We start from the raw sequence: 5396 nt of genomic DNA, 5'->3' as shown, positions 1-5396 counted from the left end.
GGGGGGGGGCGCGGGGCTCTGGCTGCCCCCATAGCAACTCTGTATATCTTATGTTGTGCATCTTATGGGCATGCTTGTTCTGGATGCTATGGAACAGTGTGTCAAGACACCACTCCAAGCGGGACATGATCCGAGCTGCTGAGCATTTGAGAAATAGCCATTGAGGGAATTAATGGTTGGAGAAGTCACCTGCTATTCATAAAGTGGCCCCGCTTTAAGCTCATGATCGGGTTCAATGAACCCCACTTGTTGGGTTCCTGTAAAAGCAGCAGGTGAGTAAATCAATGGCATTATGGGAGTAAATCAGGCTGCGGGCAGCCGAAAAGGGATGTTTCAGAGGTGGAGGGTGGGGGGCCACAGAGGACCTGCTCCCAGAAAGACTTGTTTCCTGTAACTGCCCCTCCTCTAAAACTGGTGGTTTTGGCTTCCCAGACAGCAAGGGAATTTTGGGGACCCATTAACCTCCTGTTAGGTGGTAAATGCTCAGTGCAGGCTTAGGGCCTTTGGGATACCACACCCAGTGAAATAAGAAACAACAAGCACTGATAGGTTTGTTTCAATTATTTGTTTAATAAAGTAATAAAGAGGTCAGAGGAAGATTGATTCATGTTGGACTCTGGAGCTATCTATTCCTGGTGTCCTAAAACAGTCATTACACACAAATACCTGCAAATTTATTGTGAAGGTGCTGATCGCAGGGAGGCAGTGCAGCTTTGCAGGGAGCAGATAGCCCGGTTGGCACTGGGGCAGGGGAGCAGGACTGCTGCTTGGCTGGATCCATGCAAAGGCTGCATCTCAAACCTGGCCCTCCTCTGTGTCCCTTCCCCCCCACCATGTCTGCCCACCCTTCCCCTCCTGCCTCCCCAGGCTTCTGTCTCCAGGTCCCCACATCAGGAAGTTGAAGAAGAAGGGGAAAGGACAAGTGGTTGCGGACTGCTTTCACTGCCGAGCAGCTGCAGAGACCCAAGGCGGAGTTCCAGGCCAGCCACGATTAGTAATATTATTATTCCCAGGGAAGGAAAATAAAGTACACACTGACGCAAAAGACACAAGGACTTACCAATGCAAAGGGACACATGGAGGGGGACCTGGACAAGTGCTATTTAAAATCAAATCTATTGTCTATCCATAGTATAAGGACTCCAATTAAAAAATATTATGAACACTTACAAAAATTATCTCTATATATCCAAACCGCATATGACCTTGTATATATTTAATTTCAGGTAAGAAATATGTGTAGTGAGCTCTTTTGCTGGACAGCTTCTCTCTCTTTTCTCTTCCTTTCTTTCTTTTGTGTGTTTGGTTTTTCTTTTTCCTTCTGTTCATTTTCACTGCTCTGGTTCTTCTGCCTCTTGTTTTGAAGTAAATGTCTGACTCTCTTGACCTTTTATTTTATTTTTCCATGTGAATCTGTCTTTTTTTTCCAAGGGGAAAAAAATCTGATCCACAGACTGTGAGACTGACCCCACCACTGCAACCAAAGATTTTATTATGTTCAGAAATCTGTAGTCTGAAATAAAAGTGTAGACTGTGTTCAGGATACAGGCTGCTTGTCATTATTTTTTGGTTTAAGACCTATATGACACCATTTTCCATTGGCTTGATGAATTGTTGTTGTTTTAAATTGATTAGCACAGCAATTAGTGCAACATTCCCGCCTCTTAAAAAGTGCTAATTAATTTTTAGCTTCAAATCCAACCCCTCAAAAGTGGTGTCTCCAAAAAAAAAAAAAATTCTCCTTTTTAACTAGCTAAACCATGGTTTTAAAAAAAGGTGGGGGGACGGGGGGGACCCTCATCAAATCTGTCAGCAACTCCTGGTAAATGGGAAAGCTGCTGGATATTTTTAAGGTTCCAGCCTGCATTGGGGGGGAGAAAATCCCTCAGCTTCTGCTGCTCACAGGAGAACAAAAGCTCTTACAATTAGCTCTTCTGTGAGGAGCCTCCGATCTCCTGCAAGGCTATGGTGATGCAAATCACCTTAGACAGAAAGGGCAGCAGCAGGATCTCAGGTCTGACCAGAGAAGCGGGGACTGCAGCCTTATCAGCTTTCCCAAGCCCACCTCTATCTGCTTTGTTCTCAGAGGAGGCTGAGAACTTCCCTTCCCCGCACCCCGCACCCCACCCAGAGGCAGGATGATGGTGGGGAGGGCACTGTATTCTGGGAACTGTAGCTCTACCTTGCAGCGGCCATGTTGAAAATGAAGGGAGAGGGGAAATGTAAAAAACCCACGCAGACAGAGCACATGGGGCCCACAGCCCCCTGCCCCCCTGCTCTGCTGGTGCCTCTCCCTCCCGGCCCACAGCTCTGCCAGTGCCCCTCACTCCTGACTAGGGTGACAGTTCATCCAGTTTTATAGGGGACAGTCCAGTTTTCTGGTCCTCTGTCCTCTGCCAGACGCCTTTACGTCCTCTATTTTTCAGCGCTTAGCAGCATCCCCGCCCCCAACACCACTGCAGCTCTCTGTGGGAGTTCCCCGCTTGCCGCTGCCACATGCCCGCCACTGACACCACCTGCCACCCTACTCCCGACCCGCAGCCCCCTGTCCCCCAGCTCTGCCAGTGTCCCTCCTGCCCTGTAGCAGCCCCAGCCTCTGCCCCTGCCCTGCCCAAGTATCAGGGATTTTGCTTTACTGGCTAGTGGGAGCAGGGGGCAGGGCCATCCAAGCTACATTGGTATTTGGTTCCCCCTGCTGGAATTTGCGGGGAATGACACACGGAAATTAAGTTGTTCAAGAGACTGTTGTGCAAACACAAACGCATCGCACCAAATTAACCCGGGTTAAAATTTTCAAGGCGGGGTAAATTAATGAGGACTAAACGTCGTGTCATGTACAAACACCCAATGAGAACTAATTTAAAACCCCTGAAACTCACATACATGTAAAGTGCGACGCCATTAAGCCACAAAAAGGGGAATTTTCTTCACATGTGCATCGTCTCAGCATCATGTGTACAAGCACCCTCTATCTTTGGAATGTGTGAGAACTGCCTTGTTACAAAGCTGCTCCCCTGCTAGGCCATGAGAGCCTGATTTCGCTTTATAGCACACTTGTTAGCCGCACTTATATTGAATATATTGAATGATGAGCAATGAGCATTAAATAAGCACTACAATTCTAACAATTTGAAATTTGAGCCATCACCTTGAAGTCTTAGCCTGGACCATTACACCCACATATCTGTTCTCAAGGTTGACCCATCCTGCTTTCAGGCCACAGCTAGAGGTGTTCTTTCATTAGGTCTTCTAGTTACCTCTGTATTGGGCTCTGTCAGCTGCTTTTGCCTTACTCTGGGACTTTCCCAGATACAGATCTAGGTACAGATCTGACTTAATGTTCCTTTTTGTCTCCTGTTTCTAACTGATCTGGCTCTCCCTTCTAGGAAACACCAGATCCAACCACTGACTAAACCCATCACTTAGGGTGAAAAATATCTGGCTACAGATGGATGAGTTCAATTCCCTTAAATGGGCAGACCACCCTGTAACACCACCCTTCAGCTTAATCAAATGTCCCCTTGTTCTATGTTATGAGATAGAAACAATAAAAGGTCACACTCTCCCTTCCCTAGCCTATTCGTTATTGCATACACTTAGGTTTTTTTGGAGTCCTCTTACAAGAACAAAATAATGCCAGGTCCTGTAATTAAAAAAAGAAGATAGCCTGGAAAGGTCATCAAGGGGTCATATAATGAGTCCAACCTCCTACGCTGCTTATCAAGTTTACCTAGACTATCGCCGACAGATGTCCTGTTGTTTTAAATCTCCAATGACAGGGATTCATTCACAATTCTCCCTATTTAACCTGTTTCAGTGCTTCACTATCTTCATAGTTAGAGTTGTTTTTCCTAATATCGAACCCAAATCTTCTCTTCAGAAAATTAAGCTGATTTTTTCTTGTTCTTTCCTCAGCACTTTGGAGAACAATTGATCCCTGACTCTTTATAACAATCTTTTACATACTGGAGGACTGCTATCATTCTACCCGAACCTAGCTTCTTCAACCTTTCTTCATGAGTCAGGATTTCTCAACTTCTTAACTTTCTTGTTGTTCTCACTGGGATTCCCTCCAGTTTGTTTGTACCTTTCTTACAGTATGGAGCCCAAAAATGGACATGGGTGAAGGTCCGTCCACCCCGCTCCCCCCCAACCCCAAGTAGAAGAGAATAATCACGACTCCCATGTCTGACGTGACACTCCTGTTAATACATCCCGAAATGAGACTTGCCTTTCTTCAACAGCATCACTGTGCTGAGTTGTATTTAGTTAGTGATTTGATATCACCCTTGGAGCTTTTCCTGCAGTACTGCTACAGCACCAGTTATTCCTTTTGTTTTTGGATTTGTGCCTTTGACTTCTCCTTCCTATGTGTAACACTTTGCACTTGTCCTTACTGAATTTCTTCCTGTCCATTTCAGACCATCTCTCTCTAATTTGTCAAGATAATTCGGAATTTGAATCACACTCTCTGAAGTGCTTGAAATTCTCCTATCTTGGTATAATCTGCATGTGCTGACCCTCTATTGCGTGGTTCAAATCATTAATTAAAATACTGATTGGACCTTTGCTCAGGACAGCTCCTTGTGGGATTCCACCCAAATTGCTCTTCCTGTTTGACAGAAAACATGTGATAACTATTCCTTGAAAGTGATTTTTCAACTGGTTGTCCACTCATCTTTGAGGAATTTCATCTAGGCTGGGATTGGCAACATACAGCCTGCAGGCAAGAGCCAACCCATAAAGGATTTCATCCAGTCTCCAAGGTTGGGATGTTGGCAGCAATTTTGGTGCCTGATTACACATGAATGGGAATATCAGTGGCAACTTGATGGCTGGGTGAATTGGCAGCATTAAGCGGAAGCACAATGGAAACACAAGGACCAGCAGGCAGGTTGGAAACTGCAGCCCACGTTCGAAGCGAGGTGTACTACTTTGTGCTCCTAAAACATTGCCAATCCCTGATCTAAACCATCTTTCCTTAATTTGCTGATGAAAATGTGATGCAGGACAGGGTCAGTCGTTGTACTAAAGTTGAGTCATCCCACCAACTACTTCTTTATTTACTAGGCCAGTTATCTGATCAAAGAAAGGAATTAGACTGGTTTGACCTGATTTGTTCTTGACAAATCCATACGGGCTGTTTTTTATCATCTTTCCCTCTATGTATTTATGGGTTGTTTAATAAGTTCAAGCCTTTCAGGACATTGAAGTTAGGTGGCCTGGCCCATAATTCCTTCTTTTCCCTCTATTTAAATCTTTGTACTGTGTTTACCTGTCTCCAGTCCCCAAGGTTGCATGTCCCCTAGGAGTTTTCAGAGATACTCACTACTTTGGCTAGTTTCTTATATATTCTAGGATGAATTTAATCATGTCCAGCCACCACCATAATTAAT

Source organism: Alligator sinensis, unplaced genomic scaffold (assembly GCF_000455745.1).
Source record: "Alligator sinensis unplaced genomic scaffold, ASM45574v1 scaffold216_1, whole genome shotgun sequence".
Lineage (NCBI taxonomy): Eukaryota > Metazoa > Chordata > Crocodylia > Alligatoridae > Alligator > Alligator sinensis.
The sequence above is the reverse complement of the archived record's forward strand: the minus strand, read 5'-3'. Positions refer to the sequence as shown.